The sequence below is a fragment of the Manis pentadactyla genome, chromosome X, assembly GCF_030020395.1.
Source record: "Manis pentadactyla isolate mManPen7 chromosome X, mManPen7.hap1, whole genome shotgun sequence".
In the NCBI taxonomy this organism is placed as follows: Eukaryota; Metazoa; Chordata; class Mammalia; order Pholidota; family Manidae; genus Manis; species Manis pentadactyla.
The window spans coordinates 86,703,909-86,729,475 of record NC_080038.1 but is presented as its reverse complement, the minus strand read 5'-3'; the positions used below and the strand labels follow the sequence as shown (position 1 = coordinate 86,729,475).

Here is a 25,567-nt window from a genome sequence, read left to right as displayed (position 1 = left end):
AGGTAGTAACCTTAACAGTTTAATTATATACTCCTCAATTGACCATTTTCTATGTCAGAATTTGGTCACTCTGTTTTTGCCAGAAACAATGAAGAAGAAAAATATAAGTCCTCTCATGGGCTTATAGTTTTTCATCTAGTTGAAAGTAAAATACAAAATTATTGAAAAATATCCATTTGAATGATTCAGTTCATTGGGGAGCAGCATGCTTTCAGTGGTGGAAATAAACTAGGCATAGAGATGTATTCCAGCTAAACAATTATGTGAAAATTTTTATCAAATACACATTAAAATTTCCAGGAAAACAAAGATTGTAGTTTATTAGAAGGTAAATAGGAGATATCTTAGAAAGATAGAATCTCTTCAATAAATAGGGATGTTCGGGGCAGGAAAAGTTCTAATGAAAGAAAGGAGCCAAAGGATAGGAGCAAGAATCTTTGACTCCTAGAAGCTATAGCTCAGGTCTGCTATATATGTTTGCACAATTGTTCACAGCACAAGGGATTTACAAATGAGGCAAATGGGGGCTCAAATTCAAGCTGTGTATCCTGGAATTTTTTTCTCTTAAAGGAAGTAGTACTGTATTAGGTAGAATTTTAAAGATCTCTGTACCCCTGAACCTTGCTCAAGACTTCCATGCTCTTGTTATTCAATCAAACAGATGTCTAGATACTATCATAAAGGGATTTTGCAGATGTAATTAATATCCCAAATCAGTTGACCATAAATGCAGGAATCATCTGGGTGGCTCTGACACAATCAATCATGTCATACCTTTAAAAGCAGAGAGTTTTCTCCTGCTGGTCACAGAACAGATAGTAAGACATACAAAGAACATAGTGGATTCAACATGCCTTTGCTGACTTTGAATATGGAGAGGATCATGTGAGAAGGAATGAGGATAGCCATTAGTTGCTGAGAGCAGATTCCAGCCAACAGCCAGCAATGGAGCAGGAAACTCAGTCCTACAACCAATAGGAACTGTATTTTGCCAACAGTCTGAATGTTCTTGGTAGCAGGTTATTCCTGAAAACCTACACTAAATGAACACAGATCTTCCAACATTTTGGTATAAGCCTGTGACACCCTGAACAGAGAACTTAGTTGAGTCCACTTGGATTTCTGAGCTATGGAACTATGAGATAAATATGGGTTTTGTTTTATGCCTCTGAGTTTGTGGTAATTTGTTATTATAGCAATAGAAAACCAATGCAGGTGCCTTTAAAATACCATATGCAGATCTTACTATACTGATGGACAGTGACTGCAATGGGGTATGGGGTTGGGACTCTATAATAAGGATGAACGTAATAACTTCATTGTTTTTCTTGTAAAACTTTCATAAGAGTGTATGTCAATGATACCTTAATTAAAAAAGTTTATAATAAAAAAAATCATATGCAGATGCTCTATGAGCTAGTGGCAGCTTCCTCCACAGCTTTATATTCCTAAATTCTTCAAAAAGTCAGAGGAATGTGTTAGGGGTGATTAGTCATATCTTTACCTTTTTGATGCTCATTCCAAGTACCATTACTTTTAGGGGCAATTGTGACAACTGTCTGTGCAACTATTGACCTGGAAAACTTAGGTTAGTGGGTTGTTTGTTCTCATACATGTTTTCTCTTTTAATTTCACTTCTCTTTTTACCTATAATCTTTTCCACAGAACATCATTAAAAGTGACTTTGTGGCAAACCCATTAATGAGGCTAATTTTTCCATAAACAGATTTATAGGTAAAACTTTCAATTATGAGTGCTGTTCTTATAACTAGCATCCTGTTTATTGGAAAGAGGTGACAATTCATTAGCGTGTTGTTTGGACAATGCAGTACGCTTAGAGTGAACAGAAGGAGTAAGATTTGATACCTAACTTTGTAAACTAGAAATTCAAGCCTTGTAACTAAATAACTTCTCTGAAATAAGAGAGAGGGTTCATCCCATAGACACTTCTCAGAAAAATAAAACAGAAATATTGCGAAGACACTGCTGAACTATTTTCAATTATAATAAAAATGCAACTTTATCACTCTATATGGATTTAAAAAAACTACAAAGTAACTTACACTTTACATTTTAGCCTCTTTTTGTGCATTTATACATTAGGTTTTCGAGTTTTCCCAAAGTGACATAGTAGACCGACATATAAGAAGAAAATTGGAGAAGAGTTCCAGTTAATGTTATTTATTGGAAAGTTAGCTAAAAGTTCTAGTTAAATCTTAGCATCAATTTGGACGCAAGAACAAAAATCAAACCAAACCAAATAAAAATCAGTAGTGTTACATGAAATCTTATAAACAGAATTAGTTTGCTTTTTTAGTATACTTTGTTGTATTTACATTTTATCAGAATTTGAGCTTTCAAATTTCCTGTGAAAATGCCATGATAACGAACTCCTGAAATATGAACTCCTGTGACTGGCAACATATTAACTTACGTGCAGTTTGCTTATTGCTTTAGAGTAAAATAGAGTACAGGTCTAAACAGTTGCCTGCCAGCTTTTATAACTTAATGTACTCTAAAGAAAAAAATTTGTCTCCTAAGACTATAATCTCTAATGAATGGATGAAAATGAAAGCTTCATATATCCTATGACTAGAATAAAATAAATTTTATTATAAACAAAGTGTTATTAAAGCAAAAGCAGTAGTAGTCCTGTTATGTAGTGACCCATAGTCACTGAATCTCAGTTATAATACATCTTAAAATAGGGGTGACGATACAAAAACATTGCACTCAAGCTGGGTGGACTTAGGCAGGGTTTAAAATAACACCTTCATATTCTCTGGCATATAAAGTGCTTACCCTGAAACTTTTACCATTCGTGAATTCCTATTTAAACATAATTCCTTATTTTGTGGGATTAAATGGCTAGCTTGTTCTCTGAATCAGTCTCATTTATCTATTCCATGCATTCCCATTTCATATAAACAGAAATAGAAAATGTAACATTAGAAGAAGATGCTTTATCTCTTTAATAAGAGCTCTCTAAAAATATGATTTTGGATTATGTTTGATTTGGCTTATAAATATTGATTATTAATATGGCATGGAGAGGAAAATGATAATTCCTCTTTGTTACTATGAACACGAAATGAAAAATTCCGAAGTCATATTCTTTTATGTTTAGGTATGCCACTGTGGGGCAGTCACAACAGCTAAAATAGTAAACTGCTTTAAACAAGGTGTTTGTGAACTTTCAAACAAAACTATGTGTACTTGAATTTTTAAAAAATCTACATATAATTATTTTTTTCTGAGATCCTGAAAATTTTGTAGCTCTTTTTCCTAAGGGACTTTTAAGGGGTTGGTTTATTGCCCTTTGGTTTATATTTTGCTTATGCTTACAATTTATTTTTTCTTGATAAAATTACCTTTCAGTTACAACTGAATTGAAATACAAAAGTAATGTTTGGTCATTATTTTTTAAAACTGAAAAGCTGACCAAAAAAATGTCAGATAGTGAATGGAAACCAATCTACATTTTCTAAGTGCTATGTTTACTTTTTTCTGCATCAGTTAAGAAAGCAGCTGAGATGTCAGTTAAGATGCCATAATTATTTTCATTAAATTTATCATAAATTTTGGCTAAAGAAAATTTGTAATGCTGTATTACCACAGTAGTTATGTCAGAGAACTACAACCAACAGTAGAGCTGGTGGGATTTTTATGATGATTGCTTACTTTGAATGGGTTTTTCAGTATAATGATGATGTTAATCCCAGAGATAAGCAGATAATCCTATGGACAGGTGTAAAATAAAATTGGGAAAATCCATAAGCAGGCAATAGTAGGGGAAGTCTGAGGGTTAATACAGAGACCAGTCATGGGATATTAGAAATAATTAATGATTTTTTCTTCAGAAGACAAGTAGAACTAGCATAAGCTCTAGCACTTGAATACTAGAGTATTTAAAAATACAGGACAAAATATAGAGGCATTTATCAAATTATATTAGAAGAGATTCAATTTTCAGAAAAAAAGCAAAAATTCACTTATTTGGGCATCAAGTCAGCATTGGATCCCTCCTAGGTAAAGATGAGATTGATTTAATAACTAGGGTACAGCTAAGCCAGCAGGTAGAGGGAAAATAACTGAATCTGAGGAGGAAATTGGACCTACAAAGGTTTAGGGTTAAGGAAGGGACTAATTTTCAGGGTCAGTGTGTCTAGACAAGAGTTTTCAACTTTAGCACTGTTGACATTTTGGGCTGGATAGTTCATTGTTGTGGGGGGCTGTCCCTGCAAGTAGGATACCTAGTAGTATCCTTACCTTCTACTTCACTAGATGCCAGCAGCACTCCCTTCCCTTCCTTAGATGTGATGACCAAAAATATCTCCAGGCATTACAAATGTCCCCTGAGAGGCAAAATTGCCCCAGGTTGATAATCACTTGTTTAATGTATAGAAAGGGCTCAGTCTGCTGTAGAGACAAGACTAACCATATCCCACTGGAGAGTTTGGAATGCAGAGCAAGAGGCAGTTTCTGACCACCAATAAAAGAGAGTCCACTGAAAATGAACTTTAAAATGGCCTAGTATTTGCCCTTGAATATTAACACAAATATTAGTGACCACAATGATTTGTTATATCTTACCACAATATATTTGTTTGTTATGTAAGATTTTATTCTTTATAAGGTCAAGAATAGTTAATTTGATTATTTTGGATGGTAAATCAATTTCAGTCTATAAACACACGTGATAATATAAAATAAAGTAGACTAATGTTTATTGTGCATAATATAAGATGATTTACTATGGGATAAAAAAATATATAATAGTTTATAATTCCACAAGAAGCTTACAATTATAGGGACAGTTAAGATGTGATACCATAAAATTTAAATACTAATATGAGATGTATGAGTTAAAACAATTGATTAATTTCAAAATTAATGCCAACACAAGTTATAAACTCAGAGCAGTTAGGATTGTAAAAGTAGAGGACAAATTTTACAGTCTTTTAGAGCCAGATGGCAGAGATTTATTGAAGAATGTTGAATGTAAGAATGATTTTGTGAAACCACTCTTTTGGAGATTAGTTTAATAATGATTAGTATAATAAATTAGGAGTGGGGTGGGAGAGGGTATAAAAAGGAAGCCTTGTTAGAGGGTATTGTAGTAATGCACTAATGAGATGGAAAGAATCTGAGCTAGTGTAGTAGCAATAGACATTAAAAGGAAGTTACTGATGAAAGGGACAAGTAGGAAGAATTGATAGGACTTGGGTCAGGGAGGATATGAGAGGTAAATGTTGATTGAGACTTTTAGTTCAGATATTCAGTTAATGATAATACCATTAATAGAAATAGAAAACTCAGGGATAGAGAGATGGATTTCAGGGAAAGGCTGACATCTATATTCAATTAATTGAGTAAGACAGAAAGCAGAATATTTTATGGAATCGTGTATAATAAAAAATTATACATGTTAGTTTGCAGCTTGGAAAAATCTCCAGAAGAGCTGGAGATGTAGATTTGAAAATTATACTTATGCTTTCTATGTGCCAGGTACTCTTCAAGCTGCTTTATATATATTAACTAATTAAAACCTTTTAATAACCCTATGGGATAGATAAGTTCTTGTCTTTATTGTACTTATTTTGCATATGAGGAAACTGAGGCACAGAAATGTTAGGTTATTTGTTCAAGTTCACATAGCAAGAAGAGATCTGTGAAGGAAAACATAAAAATAAGGAAAAGCAGAAGGAGGAATATCTATTGCTATAGATTGGATGTTTTTGCCCCCCAGAATTCATAGGTTGAAATTCTACCCCACAATGTTAATGTATTAAGAAGTGAGGCCTTTGGGAAGTGATTAGGTCCTGAATGTAGATCCCTCATGAATGGGATTAGTGCCCTTTTATAAAAAGACCCCGGAGAGCTCCCTTGCCACTTCCAGCTCCAGTGCTATGTGAGGATGCACTATCAAGACAGCTATCTATGAACCAGTGAGCCTCACCAGACACCAAATCTTCCAGCACCTTGATATTGGATTTCCCAGCCTTTAGAACTGTGAGAGAAATTTCTGTCAATATAAGCTATCCAGTCTATGGTATTTTTGTTAGAGCAGCCCCAAATCACTAATACATCTAATTGTGTAACTTTAGGGTTGGAAGGAGGAAGGTGAGCCTGAAGAGGAGTCATTGAAGGACTAGTCAAAATGGTAGGAGATATACTAACATGGAGTAGCATCATGTAAGCTGAGAGGAAGTCAAGAGTTGAAAGGTAAAGTGAAATGCCTTTTAGCACAGCTAAGAAGGATTTGTTTTTAAAAAGCTGTTGGGTAATCAACTTTAAATATTTTATCTTGTTCTAACTTTTCCCTCTTTTAGATTAGTCAACTATTTACAGCTAATCCTTGAACAATACAGGAGTTAGAGACATTGTCCCATGAGCCCCATGCAGTAGAAAATCGATGTATAGCTTTTGACTGACAATAAACAGTCAGTTAACACATAATTTGCATGTTGTATGTATTATTTACCATATTCTTACAGTAAAGATAAAGAAATTTTTTTTCAAATTTTTGCAAATCTCCAAAAATTTTCCATTATGAAAAACAATCTGAGTATAACTGGACCCATGCAGTTCAAACCCATCTTGTTAAAGGGTCAACTGAGTTAGTGAGGTGTTAATAGTAATTACAATGAGTAAACAGTAGTGATTAACTCAAGTCATTGCATTATGTATAATGGTTTGTGAAAAACTCGGATGTACAAAAAGTTAGGTATAAATGCAGATATAAATTATAGCTTTCTTAGCCAATATATTGAAATATTAATATCATTTTAACTAAAACATAGGTGGAAAAGAAAGACTGGAATGGGAAAGTTAGGATATTTTTCAATGTTCAGGTGGTACAAAATTTTAAGACTCCATATTTGACATATTTTCAAGGGATCAGTAATGATTCTTCAATCTGCTTAGTGATTTTTATCCTTCAGAACCCTTTCACATCTATTATCTGAAATGAACAGGAGTCAAACCTTGCCCCCAACATGTTTCTTTTATGATAAAATAAAGCTACATTACAAACTGAAGGTATTATTGACATATAGGAGAACTAGATTTTTTGCTTGCCTTCCAATAATTGATTGAATAAGTACATACATGCTTATTTATCCTGGCTTTAGAGTGGACAAATAAGTAGAAGAAACTACCATGCTAGAAATGGCTTCTTGAGTGTGAATAAAAACAAAGGCTTCTGGAATTTATCATGGAATAAAACAGGATATTCTAATGCCAAAACATATCCCATCAATGCCAGTTTGCACTAAAATAACTAAATTGAATACAAAAGACCTGAAGGAGTAATGCAGACTCCAAAGATAATTAATTTAGTTCATGGAAGTATTTTATTCAGTGTGAAAGAGGAAAGTATGCTTGAATCAGTCTAAAAAAGAGAACAAGAGATGGAGGGAGGGAATAGCAGAGAAAGAGAAAGAAAGAAAAGGAAGAAAGGAAGGGAAGGGAAGGTAAAGGAGAAGAAAAAAGAAAGACTTCCTGACATGTTTGTTTAAGACTACTTCCATTGGGTAACATGTTGTTTTGCCAATGGGTTTCCGCCCCTATGGATTCAATGTGACCAAGAAAATGACAGCAGAACGTTCTTGGGGTGAAAGGGTTACACCCAACTTTATTCCCACGGTGGCAGGTCAATCACTAAAATCCCATCCACTCAGAGCAAGTCTTCAATGCAGCAAGCCCATCTCTGCCTCTGGGCCTCTTTGCCCTCACAGCCATCCCAGTTTCTGTCCTTGGCACTGCCACCACTCCAGCCTCTGCTCTACTCTCCTGCAGTCGTGCCACCGTGTCACCCAGAGCACTGGGCAGGGCTCTTAAATAGAGTCAATAATGACATATTGCCTACACCTGTGTAGTGAGTTAGCCAACCAGGGCCAGGTGAGAATCCTGGCCACAGGAACTTTCATTTAATCTACAGGTAAGAAAGTGTTCTTTTCAAAGACTAATCGATTTTTTTCTTTTGTTCCCAGTTTAAATAAGTAATACAGTGACTTGAATAATGAACTCTTTCTGTAGCCAGAGAGAAACCTAGAAGAAGTGCTTTTTGGATAAAGCATCCAGCTCTTTGCTTTAGGAAAGTTGGCAAAAAAGCAGGTTTGGTTGGTTGGATATCCAAGGTTACTTGGTATCATTCTGAGTAACAGTTTTCCACATAGTTTGGACAGAATGAGAGTAGAATGGAAGCCCGGGACTTTCCAAACTTGATTACTAGGAGAGGTAAGTCAGATTCTTCACAGTAAATTCACAAATCTATGTCAAATTATGCACTGTTACTCAAACCTAGCTCCAGACATGTCAAACCAGATATTGATATGTACTTCAGTACCCATCGTTGTGAATTTTCTGTGTGATTGCCCCCACTCACTGATACGAATAACAGGAAATTGTGCACACTTTTAAATGTACACTCAATTTGTTTTACACAAAGCCTTTTACTTGTCAGTTCTCATTTTGGAGCATGTTGTCATCCCTCAATTGGAGCTGATTCCCACTCCTAGAGAAAAGTTTCTTTTTAATTCTTAGGAATACTGAAGAGGTGCAGTTTTTGCATTAACTTGGTTAAGATGCTAGACACACTCAATTATATTTTGCTACCCATTCTGATTTTTAGTGTGGAAGCAAGTAATTCATGCACAGGTGTGATCTGTATAATATAGTAATCCTAAACAGTAGCCCTTTTCATTCACTGTAGGTTTAGTTACTATAAATCAAATTCTTTATGTAGATGTGTATTCACAGCGCCTGTCAATGTCAGCAGGTGTTGTATATGTGTTGATTAAGAGTAGATTCTGGCTAAATTTTCTTTCTGTTCTCCATATCTGAAATGTTATAGTTGGATCTGGGTCACAAGAGGGATAATCTGTATATGAAATTTTCAAAGTATCATTATGTCTTGCCAATGGGATTCAGCCCCGGGCAAGTTTGCTATGGATTCAATGTGACAAAAGAAATTGACAGCAAAATGTTTTTGGGGTGAAAGGGTTATACCCAACTTTATTTCCAGGTGGCAGATCAGTCACTGAAATCCTGTTCACTCAGAGCAAGTCTGCATGCAGCAAGCAGTTCTCTCCCCTTGACTCTGGGCCCCTCTGTCCACACAGCCATCCTCAGGGCCTCTCTGCACAGTCGTCCCTTAGAGCTGTCCCCTGGGTGTTTCTCTGCACAATCATCCTGCACAGCCATCCTCTGGGCCTCTCTGCACAGTTGTCCTGCACAGCTGTCCTTCAGGCCTCTGTCCTCAGTGCTGCCACCACTCCAGCCTCTGCTCTGCTCTTCTACAGCCTTGCAGCCCTGCCACCATGTCATGCCCAGAGCACTGGGCAGAGCTCTTTATGTAGAGTCTGACTGTGATTTGCCTTCCCATGTTCTCTGTCTGCAGAGAGAATAGACAGGTCATGCAGATGGATGAAAATGTTTTCTTCTTATGGCTGAGTAATATTCCATTGTGTATATGTACCACATCTTCTTTATCCATTCATCTACTGATGGACACTTAGGTTGCTTCCATTTCTTGGCTATTGTAAATAGTGCTGCGATAAACATAGGGGTGCATCTGTCTTTTCCAAACTGGGCTGCTGCATTCTTAGGGTAAATTCCTAGAAGTGGAATTCCTGGGTCAAATGGTGTTTCTATTTTGAGGAACTCTCATTTTATCCATACTTTATAATTCATAATCCTCTCTGCTATCTCCCCAAAAAAACTAAATTTTGTTTTGTTTTAGAACACTTCTCACTAATTTATCATTTATTTTCAAATATATATGTCAGTCGTAACTCTGTACTACATATCACATATAGCAAAAAAAAAAGAAAATACACAGATATATAATCTGCCTTTTAGGACATTCAGTCCTAGAAATAACACCGTGTGTGTGTGTGTGTGTGTGTGTGTGTGTGTGTGTGTGTATAAAATAAGAGTTCCTGTAGCCAGGATTCTCAGCTGGCCCTGGTTGACTAGCTCACTGCACCCCTGTGGGCAATACATGGCTGTTGAGTCTATATAAAGAGCTCTGCCGAGTGCTCTGGGTGTGACACACGGCAGGGCTGCAAGGCTGCAGGAAAGCAGAGCAAAGGCTGGAGTGGTGGCAGCACTGAAGACGGAGAAGCCCAGAGGATGGCTGTGCAGGTCGACTGTGCAGAGAGGCCCAGGGGACAACTGCGCAGAGAGGCCCAGAGGACAGTTGGGCAGACAGAGGGGCCCAGAGGCAGAGACCAGCTTGCTGCATGCAGACTCAATCTGAGTGAATGGGATTTTGGTGACTGACCTACCACCTGGAAATAAAGTTGGGTATAACCCATTCACCCCAAGAACGTTTTGCTGTCAATTTCTTTGGTAACATTGAGTCCATAGCAAACTTGCCCAAGGAGAGAGAGAACTGGGAAGAGGGGTGTACAATCACAAGAATTTAGGACATGATGTCAGTAAAGAATAAAAGAAATTATATAATTTATATAGTTTCGTTTTTCCTGTCATCTTTTTTTTTCTTTAATGGTTGGGACAAAAAGGAATGCTAAAAGAAAGTGGCAATATACAGGAAAGAAGGGTGAAGGGCAAGGACAGGAATAAAAGGCCTTTCCCAAAGGACAAGAATACATTGTCGGTCATGTCTAGTTGGTGGGATTCTTTGCTTCATGTTTCTCCCCATAGATATTATACATTGACAGGAGAGATTCTGTGAAACAGATCTCCTCCTTTCTGTTAGCTGGCTTATCCATTGTAAAACCTGTGCATTGTGTTACTATTCAGTAGTTCAGAACTACTACTAACATGTCCTTCCAAATAATGGCTATAGAAATCTTGGAGTAGCAAGCATGGTTTGTCTGCCAATGTAAAAACATCAGTGCACTCTTCTGCTTTGGCCAAATGGCTACAGGCTATTTCATCAGCAGCTTTATCACGTTCACATTTTCATATTACAAAGCCTGAATTACCTGACAGGAACCCATTTTTTTTCCAGTGATTTTCTTGTTATTGTTGATCTTGTTCATCTGTGCTCTCCCTAATTGCACTGACTTACCTAACTGGACAGCTGGAATATGTTAGAGAGCAGACTGCTGAGAGAAACAAAATTGTTCCTTTCGAAACATTTCCAGGAGTGACTAGCTCTCTAAAGGCCCCTTTCAGTTCAAAAAGACTAGAATTCCACATCTAGTATGGTCTGTCTTTTATTGGAACTTATTTTCCTTCATCAAAAAGAGTGTTTTCTGGAAGCAGGTTAATAATTTGTTTTTTTTTTCCCCCTATAAATGCCTTTGGTGACTACTGAGAACACGGAAAATAAAAATAGAGTAATAAAAAATTACATTAATTAGAACATTTTTTCAGAATGTAATTTTGGAGCTGCTTAGGTCTGTTAACCTGGAACTCCTGTTTGTGGTTCCCATCTGACCCATGATAGAAGGTAAGTTCTCTAATAGCATTATCAGTAAATTTTTTTATAGGTAAGGCCATGGCCTTGCTGGTTAAAAGACCTTTAACTAAGGAAAGAGAGATGTTTTATATTTTAGGGAAAAACTGTAAGTCTATGTTAATGGAATTTTTTCTTGTTAGGAATAAAACATTTAACTGTGATATCTTTTTTAGTTTCATATTTTACCATGGTAATATTTAGTGCATTCACTTCGGTCTTGTTAGAACTAAAAATAAATGCTTAGTAAATCTGATGCTTCCTGAGTTTATGGCATGACTGACTTCTTTATACTTACAAACATTCATTAAAACAGTATTTCTCTGTAAGAAATTGTAAAAACAGATTCTTTTGTCCCTTTATTTTATTTTCTCTATTGTCTCCTTCACTCAGGAGGTAGATAAGCTGCTCTTTATTTGTTTTTTAATTCTGTTGAAATGTGATATTTTATTATTTCACACAATGCTCGAAGAGGAAAGAACAAATTTTATAGGGTGATCTCCTGGGGAGGTTTTTTTCCTGACCTCATCTGTTCTGCACCCACCGTCTGTACTAACAGCTTACCAAATGTGCGGTTTATAACTGCTCAGATAGCTCTTTCTGCCAACAGATGCTTTATGGGTATTTGCTCACACCCTGTATAGACCATGATTTTTGGTGCCAGATCTTCCTCATGCATGCCTAGCACTGGTGCCAGCTATTCTTTGTACCTGGGATCTGTGGTGTAGTATCTCATTACTGACTGGCAGTTGAGTCATAGCATATCTTCTGTTGAAACTCTCCTCTTAATAACTGTAATGTATTATTCAATTAGTACTGCTTCATAATTAATACTCTGTGAATACTCTATCTACTGGTATCATGTTGGTAATTTCCTGTTCACATATGACATAATAGAGATATTTTCAAAGGAGTTTTTATCCAATGCTATGGTTTTTAGAAACCATAGCATCCCCTTACTACTTTAATCTGTGATAACAGATAAGTTATGTTTGTGTTTTAATTGTGTATGTCTAACCAACAGGGTAAAAAAGAGCCACCAGTTATTAATTTTGTCAAGATGGCTGAGAGAGGTATTATAAAATGATCACACTGCATTTTGTGAGTGGTTAGTGGCTTCACAGAATCAGGTGTTCAGAATTATAAAGAGCTCACAGATATCCTTGCCCACCATTCTAGTTTTACAGATGCAAAAACAGGTCCAGGGAGGATACATCCTGCAGTTAGTATCAAGGTGGGATTGGAAGCCAACACTTTTGACTCTCAAATCAAGATTCTTTCAACATGGAGCTCAGTTTTCATCATCACACCTTACAGAACTAGAGTGGGTCATCACATATGGTGCACCAGCAATATAAAAACACTGCAGCATTTACTGGGTGATTAAAGGGCTACTTTGGAAGTTGTTACCTTGTATCCTGTGCTGGGCTTAAATTGGGCACCATTTTATACACCATCAGATTTACAATGGAAAATAAAAGTAGTAAAATAATACTGCAAATGTTATTATTTTTAATTATTGGACCCCAGAGCAAAAGAGATCACCTTATGTGTGCAAGTGCTTTAAATACAATTGCTTCACAAATGGAAATTGATAGCATTGTTTTTTATTAGATAAACAATAAATAGTTTCCCTGGGGGAAAGAGATCTCCTTTCATGCCCTCCTCCAAAATCTTAGCAATGTAGGGACTGTAAATGATACTTATGTCTATATTATTCAGTTTTGCATGATAGTTCTGAGATTAAACAGATCAATATATGTTTATGAGTTAGAAAAATGTTGGTGTGTAATAAATTCTATGTCAGTGTTAGCTGTTATGTTTTTAAAATAATGGCTGAGAACTTGGACTACAGAGTAAGATTGCATGGATGCAAATTCTGGTTCTGCCATTTAATTTCTGTATTACTTTGCCCTCAATTTATTCTCTTTACTTCAGTTTTTGATCTATAAATATGGGAACATCAGTACTACATACTATAGGTTATTTGTAAGGATATGAGTTAATATATGTAAGACAATTAGAACAATGTCCAGCACATAAAAAGCACTTTATAGTATTAGATGTTACCATTATTTTATGCTTATATTTTTCAATGTTATTCATATATTCATTTACCTAAAATATCATTTGCACCCCTGCTATGTTCTACATATGATGAGAATGCAATCCTTTGTAAGAAGTAGGCAAGTAAACAAGAATTCTACATTCTCATTCATGATATGCTGTGGGGAATATAATAACATTTTAAATGCTCAGGAAGCACTTTTAAAAGCCCCCTTCTCTTGTGTATGTGTATGTATATGGTGTGAGGGGGTCTGAAAGGTAGGGTTGGTAAGTGTAGTGGATAAGAGATAATGGCTCAAAAAAGACTTTTGGGTAAAATTTCATTTAGGCTGAGAGAAAAACTCTGAATGGGATTTAGGGCAGGAAGGAAGAGAGAATCAATGAGTAAAGAGAGTCCAGACAAAGCAGAGTAAAATGCAAAAGGGTGAAATAAATTAAGAATGGTTGAGGTAGAGTATGAGGTGGAAATTAAAGGTCAATAAGGCTGGAGACTAGATAAGTATGGGAGCAGATGACAGCAAGACCCCTAAAGCCATGATACTATGTCAAGGTGAGAGACTGGATGGTCAATTAAGTGTTTTAAGAAGGAGAGTAAAATGATAGAATTTTTATTTTGAAAATATCACTTTGACTACAACGTGGAAAACAGAATTAACTTGGGTAAGCCTGGAGATAGGGAGACCACTTAGAACACAGTTGCAGTAGTGAAGGTGAGAGCTGATGATAGCCTCTACAAGGGAAGAAGAAATAAGATTGTACAGCAGCTGATCTCAGACATATTTCAGACAGAAGCTGATTCAGGCAGATTGAATCAAAAGAATAGTATATTGGATGGACACAGGGATAGGAAAGAGTTAGATATGACTTTAAAATCTTTGGCTTGGGCAACTAGACAGGTGGTGGTACCATCCACTGACATAAGGAAGGCAAAAAATGGGAACGAATTTTGGGGTGAACGAAGGTCGTCATTTTAGGCTTAGACAGTTTTGAGATATCTAAGTGGAATGGTAGGTCTGAAGTTTAGATGAGAGATTAAGGATGGAGACTTGGGAGTCATGTGTGCAGAGATGTCAAATGAAGCTGTGGAAAAAAAGTGAGATGACCCAGAGAGAATGTGTAAATGTACAAGAGAAAATGGCTTACGATAAAGCAAAGCATTCTTAAAATTTTTGTCCCATTAACTCCTTCAGCAGTCTGGTAAAGCCTAAGGACCCCTTTTCAAAATTGGTTTTGTAATTATATAGTTGTGTGTGTATATATACCACATACACATAATACATAACTATATGTATTTAGTATATGTAATTTAGTATATAATAATATAATTACAGAAAACAATTATATTGAAACAAAATTATCAAAATATTTTTTAAAACATTTGTTGTAAACAAATACATGTGCTCTTTTATTTACACATTAAATAACAAGATCTAGTGGACCTAATAACCACCTTAATTTCAAAGTAATAAGGACATTGATGTTTCAAGATATCTTTAACAATTGTAGTGAGATATGAAGTTATCTGATTTCTGTTGGTGACAAAGGTACAGGTATTATTGAACACTGCTTTGATTTTTTAAAAATACTACTGACTTCCACTAAACTCACAGAGGTTAGTGAAAATAAAGATGTAACTCTCTCCCATCCAAATCACAGCCCTTTAATACAATCACAGGGCTGTTGGTGGGGGGGTCTTTGGACTACAGATTAATAGTGGATTAGTACTTTTCTGCTTTACCTTCTCCTCTGCTTTATTCTCTCTCACTCAAGATGCATTCCTTGTGGGTGAACTTAAAACTCTAGGAATATTTTTTCTTGTGTATCTTGATATGACCTCTGTACATTTTTGTTTTTGATTAAGCCACTACAGTCTAAAAATGCAAAACCCAACCCCAGGAGTCATCTTTCTATAACCTCCTCATCTGCAGTTTTCTTCAACTTAAACTTTTTTCCCCTCCATATTATTGAAGTTTTTCTATGTTAGATGGATGTCTGGGTTGGAAAAACTTTGTTTCCTTAGCTGTGCTACAAGTGTCACTATTACTAAGAATAGCCATTTTTTAGACAAATTTTATATTTTCCACATCCAATCTAACACACAATCTAAGAAGTACATTTAATAGTATGTTAAAAACACACTGAAGTTTTCATAAACTGTTTACAGATATTGTAGCCTTTCTCCTCTTACCTTATAAATCATCTTCTATGTTTTTGCCCTTGGCTTATACATTTAACAAAACATTTGTGAGCCAATGTAACTCCCATGGATGTAAATTTTAAGTCATACAGTTGTATATCACAGTCTCCCTGATTAAGACTGTGGGCTCTGGAGCCAGACTGCCTACTTTTGAATCCTGCCTCCACCACTGACTAACTGTGTGACCTGGGACAAGTTATTCAACCTCTTCATGACTCATTTTCCACATCTGTAATCAGAGATAATAATGGTATCTATTTCATAAAGTTGCTGGGAAGATAAAGTTAATCAGTAGATATAAATTTAAATGGTGTCTGGCACATAGTAAATCCTTAATAAATGCTTGCTATTAAAATAAGCCAAAAAATGCTTCATCATTTTACTGAACATGAATCTACTGGATGTAAACCACTGTGCTAACTGGGTATCATGGACTGAATGGTGGCCTCCCAAAAGATAGATCTCCTTCCTGATCCCTAGAACCTGCAAATATTACCTTATATGGTAAGAGTGAGTACTTATAACCTTATATAGTAAAAAATATGATTAAGGATTATGAGAGGAGAAAATTTTTGTGGATTATCTCAGTGGGCCCTAAATCCAAGTATCTTTATTAGAGTGAGGTGAAGGGACATTAAACAGACAGAAGAGGAAGAGGCAATGTGCCTATGAAGGTAAGAGGATTAATGTAACCACAAGAAAGCCTGGAACTGCTGGAAGGTGCAATGACAAGGAATGGATTCTCCCTTAGAGCCTTCTAAGGAAGCACTGATGACACCTTGGTTTTAGACTTCTGGCCTCAAGAACTGAGTCAACATGAAGAGCTATTGTTTTAAGCCACCACATTTGTGGTAATTTTTCACAGCAGTCCTAGAAAAACTAGTACACTGGAACAAGTTGCTTAGTTTACTTGTGTTTGTTTGGGTGGATTCTTTTTTTAACCTGCTACTCAGCATTCTGGGTTTTTGTTTTTTTTTTACTTCCTCAGTTGACTACCTGTAGTGTATTTGGATTGGTAGAGGGAACAAGCTTCAGTGTTAATTTATCAACACACAAAGAAAAAAATTTAGATCACACTCTTATTGTTATCATCATCAGAGCAGCATTTTTACTTTTTTAGTGAGAGAGAGCTACCATTTGTTTGGGAAGTGCACATCATGCTGATGCACACTTTATTCCTTGACATAATTGCTTTTCTTCATTTTTTTCCGCCTTTTAGCTTTTTGGTATATATTGATTTATTACTCACCATCCCATCTGTTTTTTTCTCTGCTTTACTCCACCCTTGAATCCTTTCCTAAGGAGATCTACCACCATATTATTTTAACCTATTTTAATGTCCTACATTTCATAATATTTTCTCATAAATGGTAATTTCTCATAATGGTAATTTATCATAAATGGTAATTAACCCTGAGGTAGTCATGGCAGAATTATTAAGGCTTTTTGTAGGTGAGGAAACTGAGGCTTAGTAAAGCAAAAGAAGCAGAACTAGGCTTTGAACCAGGTTCATTAGTCTCTTGTTTTCACCAAACTTACTGCTCTAGCCCTGTGTTCTTCCAACTTTCATGGGCACATAAATCACCAGGGACCTTATTACAAATACAGATTATGATTATGCACGTGTGGGATGAGACCTGAGCATCTGCATTTCTATTATCTTCCCAGGTGATGCCAATGCTACTGGTCTGTGGAGCACACTTTGAGTAGTGTGAAGGCTTTAGATGATAGGTTTGTAATAGAAACTAGAAACCAAAAGTAAAAAGTTACAAATAATGATAGCTTTAAACTTAATATGTCTGGTTCATGGTCACATCTTTATAAAGCAAGAGAAAATTACAGATATTTGGATGTCAAAAATTCAAGTATAGCCATTTTTATAAGTGCTCCAAACTTTCCTCTTGTAATCTTTTTCAGTTATTTGTGAAAGAAGCTCCATAAAAATGAGACATTTATCATGTTTGTTTACAAAGAGCATATTCATATACAAAATTCTGATTATACATACTATGAATAAAAACAGATGTGGCATTTAAACATTCATAGAACAAATAAATGATACTGTGTTTTTTAACTTGGAAGTTTAGCTATTGATCAAGCCCGTTTACCATTTATGAAGCATTAAGTTAGTATTACATTGGTTTACATATTGTTTTAATATGACTTAGCAATAGGGTGTATCATTGTTTGACTGTTTCTTTCCACTGACTGCACAGCATTGACTCTTCCTGCACCTGAGAAAGTGTTTTCTTCTACCCGACACATAACAAACAAATGTGCAGTCATTTGGCAGCACATGCATACAAATTAGAACACATCTCATTCATATAGTTAGGATTTAAAATGAAGCGGATTGCCAAATAGTATTAGGACAGCTGATGCATAAAGACAATTGTCTTCTTGTTATTCTGCATTCTATCATATGTTCATCTTGTCTTTATCCTGTGCGCCTCTCTCTCTGTCTTTCTCTCTTCCCACCTCTCTCTCTCTCCCTCTCTTACTCTATCTCAGTAAAATCATAAAAGTAAGTAAAACCAATGAATCAGTTTTTTCTTCTCACCAAGACTGAAAGAAGAGAGGGGATGCGAACTCAACAGTCCAAGCAGGTTTATTGCTGAACCTGAGAGGGCCCCCTCTGTCCTGGCCAGCAGAACAAAGGAAAAAGAGTCTCTAACAGGTCAAAAAGCTGTTTATGGCCAGGGCTTTGGCAGGTTCTTTGAGGGGAGGGGTCAGGGGAAAAGTGGGCTTGTGGTTTGCTGATGTGTCCTCTGGAGGATGCTTGTAGCCTAAGTAAGATGACACCTAGGTCTCTCTGAGATGGTGGGTGAGCTTATTCAAAAGGCAGTATTCAGGTCCAGATTTTATCAAAGACTAATGCTAGTAGAATCAAGAAAAGGACTAAAAGTAAATGACCCTTTTTTGTTTTCCCTTGCAATTTCAATTATTATTTTGTAATGGGAAAGGATCTTTAAAGTTGAACTTAAGTAGGAACTTACAGCACCCTGCAGAAAGAAGTCAAGTACTTCTGAGGAACAATAATACATTCACTTGAAAAATGGCGGACATTATTTTTACATTTAGAAAAAGATGTTCCTTCAAAACTTAGGTGACTAGGACATCACTCAGCCATGATGAAGGGTTATGTCCTTGAGTCTTTTATGCAAGGGTATTTTCTTCTTCAGCTCACCATTACTGGGGAAACAGCAGGACTAAAAATCAAGTAAGCTTAAAAGTTACTTAAGTGTCAATGAATACATCATATAGTAATTTGATATTCCCATTCTCACCCTCAATTTTAAAATATGCTCTATTTTTCCAATTAGTGTCTACCTTTGCTATTTTTTATCTTCAGGAGGGCAAAGACTTATATAGTGAGAGGCTTTATTTTTAAATATTTACCTGATACTGTAGTGGCATGCATAAGGCATATGGGAAAATAAGGGGAAAAGAAGTCTACGTATTCTAAAGAGAAAAGTGAACTCTCTCCTTTTTGTATTTAAGAATTCATAATAAAAATATTCAGTCTCCTGAACTAATTTGCCTCTACCTAACTGCTGCTTTGTTCACCTATCCCAGAGTGTTTTGAAAGATGGAAAGTAAGATTCCTTACTGTTCTTGATATTGATTTGTCTTCCCTCCTGGAATGAGCTCAGTCAGGTGGAAAGGGGAGATAGGCTTTTAAAATGTCCCAGATTCAAACATGAACAGTAGGATCCATCTGGTAGCAGGAAAAAAGGAGAATGATTCTGAAATAGAAGTTGCTGCACTAACTCTGACATGCAAATACTTATTTCTTTCTAAATATACATGATTGAGAGTAAAGTGTTAACCATTCCTCATGTTATTTACTTATCTTAAAATGCATATACTTGTAAATTATTAATTTGCCCCTATTCTTAGACACTAATTCATCATATTTACATCACTGATTACTGTTTAATATTTTAATAGATAACCATTTGACATGGTAAACTTATTATAATAATGGAAGATTTTTTAAACAGGTGAATTTTCTGTTCACAGTAAGCAAAAATCAATTTCTTGCTGTTATGAATTTCAAATAATACTCAAAATTGTGCATGCACATGGCAGAATAATAAGGTCATTTTGATCTTAGTTAATTAGGGAACAGAGATGACAGAGATTAATCTTGATCTCTGTCACTGGCTTCCTTTGTGACTATGGCCACACATTTCCTGTCTTCTTTTTATAGTTGGGATAATAATAAGCCTAATATTTCTTAGAAAGATTTGGTATAAAAATCACAGAATGCTTTCACCTTTTAAAGCTCACTGAATCTTTCTGGAGGGACTAAATGGCTCCAAGTCATTGAATCTGCAGTGAACAAAATGGAGGTGCCTTCCAATCTTGGGATCCATCAGTTGAAGGCTCCTGTTGACCCTGAAAGATTTATCTTCAGTATAAAAGCACACACTGATAGAAGAGGAGAAGGGTAAACTAAGGTAGGATAGAAACCGAAGGGATGGTTTCGAAGGAAAACTGTTCTGAGGGACTCAGAAAAGACTTTGAGAGCCAGGAAAAATGTCTTATTTAACTTTGTATTTACAAGGTCTAGCATAGTGCCTGACACATAGTAATCTCTTATTAAATTTTTATTGCACTGATTTGAAAAAAAAATTAAACTTTTTCAGTTGGTTGGAGAGGTCTTTTGCTTTGAGGAAATGTTTCAGAGACCATTTTCATACTGAGTTGGGGGGTTGGAATAGCAGATGTTAGCCATTGCATTTGGAAATCAGGCCTTTTTGTAAAATGAAGCAATATGTTGCTAAATTTGTCTAATCCAATTTCCTTCCTTTATTTGAATACATGACATTGATTGCTGTCAGCTCCTTCATCCTTTGAATAATATTAAACAAACTATGTTGGTCTACCAACTGTGACTAAACAGCAAAGAGAAAACTTAGGCACTTACTAGAATATTCAAAATAAATAGTAACTTTGAAATTGTCAATAATTTGAAATCCCTGTTAGTGAACATGCAATTTTAAGATGTGACACCACTTCCCAAATTATAGGTAGGCCCTTAGATAGGGCATAGTTTAAAAAGGTGCTGATACAGAAGCTTTACCTAGATTTTAGGAGAGCAACGAAAGGAATAGGGATTAGTTGAGATGTCTTTCCAGCCTCTTAGAGCAAGTAAAGAGTAGTCACTTGTGAAAGACATACACCTATGGAAGGGGCAATGATGAAAGACATAAGAGTTAGGATATCATTCCAGTTATTATATCTGTACATGTGACATTTCCTTGAAGTCCTAGCAGAGTTGATGTTACAGAGAAGAAATTGTCTCTTTTTGTGTAATGCCACAAGGTATACTTTATTGTGGACTCTGAGTTCTGTGGTTGATCAACATATCTAGGTATTGTAAAGTTACAAACAGGTGGAAAATCCTCTTAAGACAGAACACTCTCATTGTGAGGAAAAAGGCTTTTCTTGAAATGTTTTTTAATCACTGCCTCTTTTAGGACACATTTCAAGCTTTCCTTCAAGTTCTTTGCATTAGTTAGGCAATGCTGGGTTATGCTGGGGCAAAAACACAAACCTCAATCGCTACACTTAAGACAAAGTTTGTTCTTTGCTTTGGTCAACCTGTTCTCCTGTGGATTCAGACAATTCCCTGAAGCAGTTGCATTGGCTTGGCATGCCAGATTGCTTATGGCAACTTTATGTCAAGATGCATTTCTACAGTTACTGTAACAGAGAAAGAGCAAGGTAGAAATTAAAGCACCAACACATATATTTGCCAAAGCATGTCATATAGTCAAACTTGTGTTGGTTCATGCAACATTTTTTCTAGAAATATTGCTAACCTTCTGTGCCACCATGTAAGAACAGCTTAACTAAAATACACTAACACAGCCTATCATGGCAAATCAGAAAAGCACGGCACTTTGCATACGTCCATTCTTGAGAGCATTTTCCTCTAGGCTCAATATGGCCATCCTCTTTGTCTTGGAAGTGCTTGCTACTTGTATTTTCCTCATTTTAGAATTCAATAACTCATCTATACCTTTGATCCAATCATAATACATATAACTCCATTGGCTAGAGAAGCTACCTTTCAGTAAAAAAGGATAAAAATATACTTACATAAATGTGAGAATAATATAGTAATAGTTACATTTAAGTAACTTTCATGGAAGCTCACAAAGATCTTTAAAAATTAGACTCTTTCCTTAAAATAAAGAAGATGAATTTAACCATAAGAAAATGAGAATACAGTAAATGACTGATAATGTATGATCATTTGTTTGTGACCTTTGTAGGAAATACTGTTAATAAGAGTCACCTTTATTCTTTTTTCCCTTAGTAAAAGTATGTGAACGCATTTGTGCAGTCACTGGAGGTTCCCTTCCAATAGATTGTTACTGTTTATATAGAGGCTTTCGCAAACCCCATCACATCAAGGATGGGACCATATTCACACTGGTCATGCCACACTGATTTTTGGTAGTGAGAAATTAGAGGATGGTGAAATAGGAAGTACTTTCTCATTTAAAATTGCTTTTGACAGTATACAAAGACTTAAAAGTATGTAATATGCTTAAATATTATATTCCATCTCTGTCTAATTGCTTTTTGGTAAAGGAAATGATGTGTGCAGTGAACTACTGTACATTTAGAATTGTCACATTGAGGAGAATTCTTGTAACCTGCATGTCTGTGTCTCAGATATACTGCAGCTGTACAATGAGAAACCTTCTCATAGAGATTTATTCTGCTTTTGCTCTTTCAGGATTCTGTGGCTGAGGCAAAGGAAAGGATATTAAAAAGGGCTTGAAAATGATTTACTGTAAAACATAGTCCTTGACTACTAAACTAGATAGTAGCACTAGGAAAGCTGACCCAATTTTACAAGATGAACATAAAATAGGAGGTGAACAAGCTTTGGAGTTCTCAAAGGTCCCTTCATCAGTTACCACCTTCCTCCCAGAGAAATGGGCTCATATTCCTCCAAAGCAGGTGTACTCAATGTTTTTCTATGCCAGACTAATAAAAGGCATTTCAGTGTTAAAATATTAGAGCCTCAGTGGAAAATTCTTTGCAAGGTACCTCAATTATAAAGAAAGGCTTGAGAAAGTAGTGTACATGAAGAGCTGGTTATTTGTAGTTCTTATTTTGGAGGGTAATTCAGTGCCTAGTAGAAGCTACCAATTAGTGTTTTAAATGGAAGATGCTATCAAAAATAACAGGAACATTTGGATATTTAAATGATTTTGTGGAAATATACATTTAATGTCTAATGAACAGCATTGCAACTATTCTCTTTTTGTACCCATTATATAGTAAATCAAATTGTTGTGGGAAAAATGGCTCAGGCATAGGAGGCAGGAATTCGGAGTCTTATTTATAAAGTGGGAATACTTATTTCCTCACAGGTTTGCTGGGAAACTAAATAGGCCTATATGACTATATGACCATGCTTTGTGAATTTTAAGATGCTCTGCAGATAGTAATCCTAATTACAGTGCCACATGCAGTAAACATTATTATTTTTTAAATTCTAGTAAGTGTTCTTTATTCCATTGTGGGACAATATCACCTGCACTTTCTGGTGAAATCAGGTTTGTGTCTATGCCATTTGATCACTTAAAAATTATTTTCTACAGCTAATAGCTAATAGGATATCTATTTTGTGAAAAGGAAAGGAATTTATATTGGAGCTAGTCCCAGCCATCTCAAGCACTTTTCAAGAGAAGTCTTCATTTTTACCTATGAGTAGAATTCTATTTACATTGTTATGTTGTTCTGAAGAAATATAAGGAATCAGGACAAAAATTTTGTTTTCTGGCTTTAGTATAGTCCTTCTGTTTGGCTTTCTGGATCATTCTTCCTTGGAGGAAAATTTCAAGGAAATTTGCAATTCCTATGGTTATATTCAGCCTCTGGATTAATGTGCAAGAGGTTCCAAGGTATGAACTGAAAGAAAAATAGCACTGGACAATTTTTAAATTAATATATCTTTCAAGTATTTAACATTGTCTTAATGAACTATGATTTAAACTTATCGATTGAATTATTTCAGTGAATAAAAGATAAAATAGCTATAACTCCTAAAGCATATATATAAGTACTTGAACATTTGAACTGCTGCTTTTTAAATTTAACAGTTTAATTTATATTTCTGTGATATAGGTTGTGCTATTCTGAATTCAATCACTGGAAGAAGCTAGTATTTCTAAAAATGTGTGTGTGTGTATCACCAAGCACTAACAATTTTTGACATGTACACAAATATTTTAGCATGTATTATAAAATACACTACATGATTTTAAACTGTCTTCTCAAGACTGGGAGAAAAGATTGTCATTTTATTTGTAGAATTGAGCTTTCAGTTCTCTTTTTTCCTCTTATCCTAAATTAATTTCTTATTATGACTCAAACAAAATCAGAACCTCTGAAATGTGCTATCCAGACTCATGATTCCATTAATCTCTCTATTCATAAAACATGTACCGAGTTTGAATACAGAAGTAAATATTTTTCAGTTATTAAAACTGAAAAAATTGAAATAATTATTTTCTTGGATTTGCCAGATCCTATATAATCTTTTTTATTTCAACCTTGACTAAAACTGTAAAAAGCTGTAACAGAGCTTGAAAAAACTTGCACGAAGATTGACTTCCTCTTCCTAGGTAATGACATCATAGATAAGTGCTGTGGTCTCAAGGATCAGTGAGTATGTTTAACCTCATTTCCTGCCTGGGACAGCTGACCTTTTTGTAATCATATATATATATATATATATATGTATGTATGTATATATATATATATATATTTCATTGAAGTATAGTTGATATACAGTATTATATTGGTTTGAAGTACACAACGTAGTGATTCAACTATTATGTATACATTATTAAATCCTCATCCCAACTAGTGTAGTTACTATCTGTCAACATAAAAAGATGTTATAGAACTACTGACTATATTCTCTATGCTGTACTTTCATCCCTGTGACAATTTTATATTATGATTGACATTTTGTGCCTCTTTATCCCCTTCATGTATTTTACCCACCCTCCCCAACCCCTCCCCCATGGTAACCACCAGTCACTTCTCAGTGTTTATGAGTCTACTGCTGTTTTGTTCATTCTGTTTTGTTTTGTTTTGTTTTTAGATTCCATTGCTGAACTTTTCTTATTGGGGAAAGAGGGGAGAAGAGGGATTTTCACAGTACCTTGCACATTGTAAATTCTCAGGATATTTATTGAACAAATGTAAAATATTTGCAAATTCCTCTAATAAATGCTTTACTTCCCATGTCCTACATAATAACATTCTTATTAATGTATACATATAAAAATACAGATATACAAATACAAACATATTTCATCTTTACCTGTACTATATAACTTCAGTGCAGTAGTAGACAATCATTCTTAAGGACTTTTAGGGAATTACAGGACTGTGGTAAACTGTGCCATAGAATGATATGTTTGAGTACTGTAAAAAGGAGAGATAATTTCAGCACTTCATATCAATGCAAAAAGCACTGTTATGGGAGTCATGCAAAAGCTGTGCAGGAAGTCGAAGAGCCAGAAAATCAAATAGGAAAGAAGCCAACTGACAACGGTAATGTCTGGATTTGCTAGCTATCCTGAAGTAAAAATTACAGGTATATTTTATTTAGGACATTTAAAGCACTTTGATTTCATTACCATTCATCACCATCTCACTGACCCTTGTCCATGAATTTATTTTTAATTTAAAATACAAATAATAAGTTTGTATACAATTACTGAATTAGATCATACAAAGGCTTTTAAAATACATTATTTAGTTAAGAACATGGTATCTTTTATGAGGTGGCTCATATTTATGTAGCTGTCATTGATTATACAATGGAT

At 35.3% G+C, this 25,567-nt stretch overlaps 1 long non-coding RNA gene across 1 annotated transcript in view; it reads left to right on the top strand.

Moving 5' to 3' along the window:
* Positions 1–2,739, top strand: part of LOC118907157 (uncharacterized) — a 31,795-nt gene extending 29,056 nt beyond the window's left edge. The window contains exon 4 of the long non-coding RNA XR_005022732.2: positions 2,104–2,739. This is a non-coding gene — a long non-coding RNA (uncharacterized LOC118907157). The remainder of the gene's footprint in view (positions 1–2,103) is intronic.
* Positions 2,740–25,567: the final 22,828 nt, after the last annotated feature.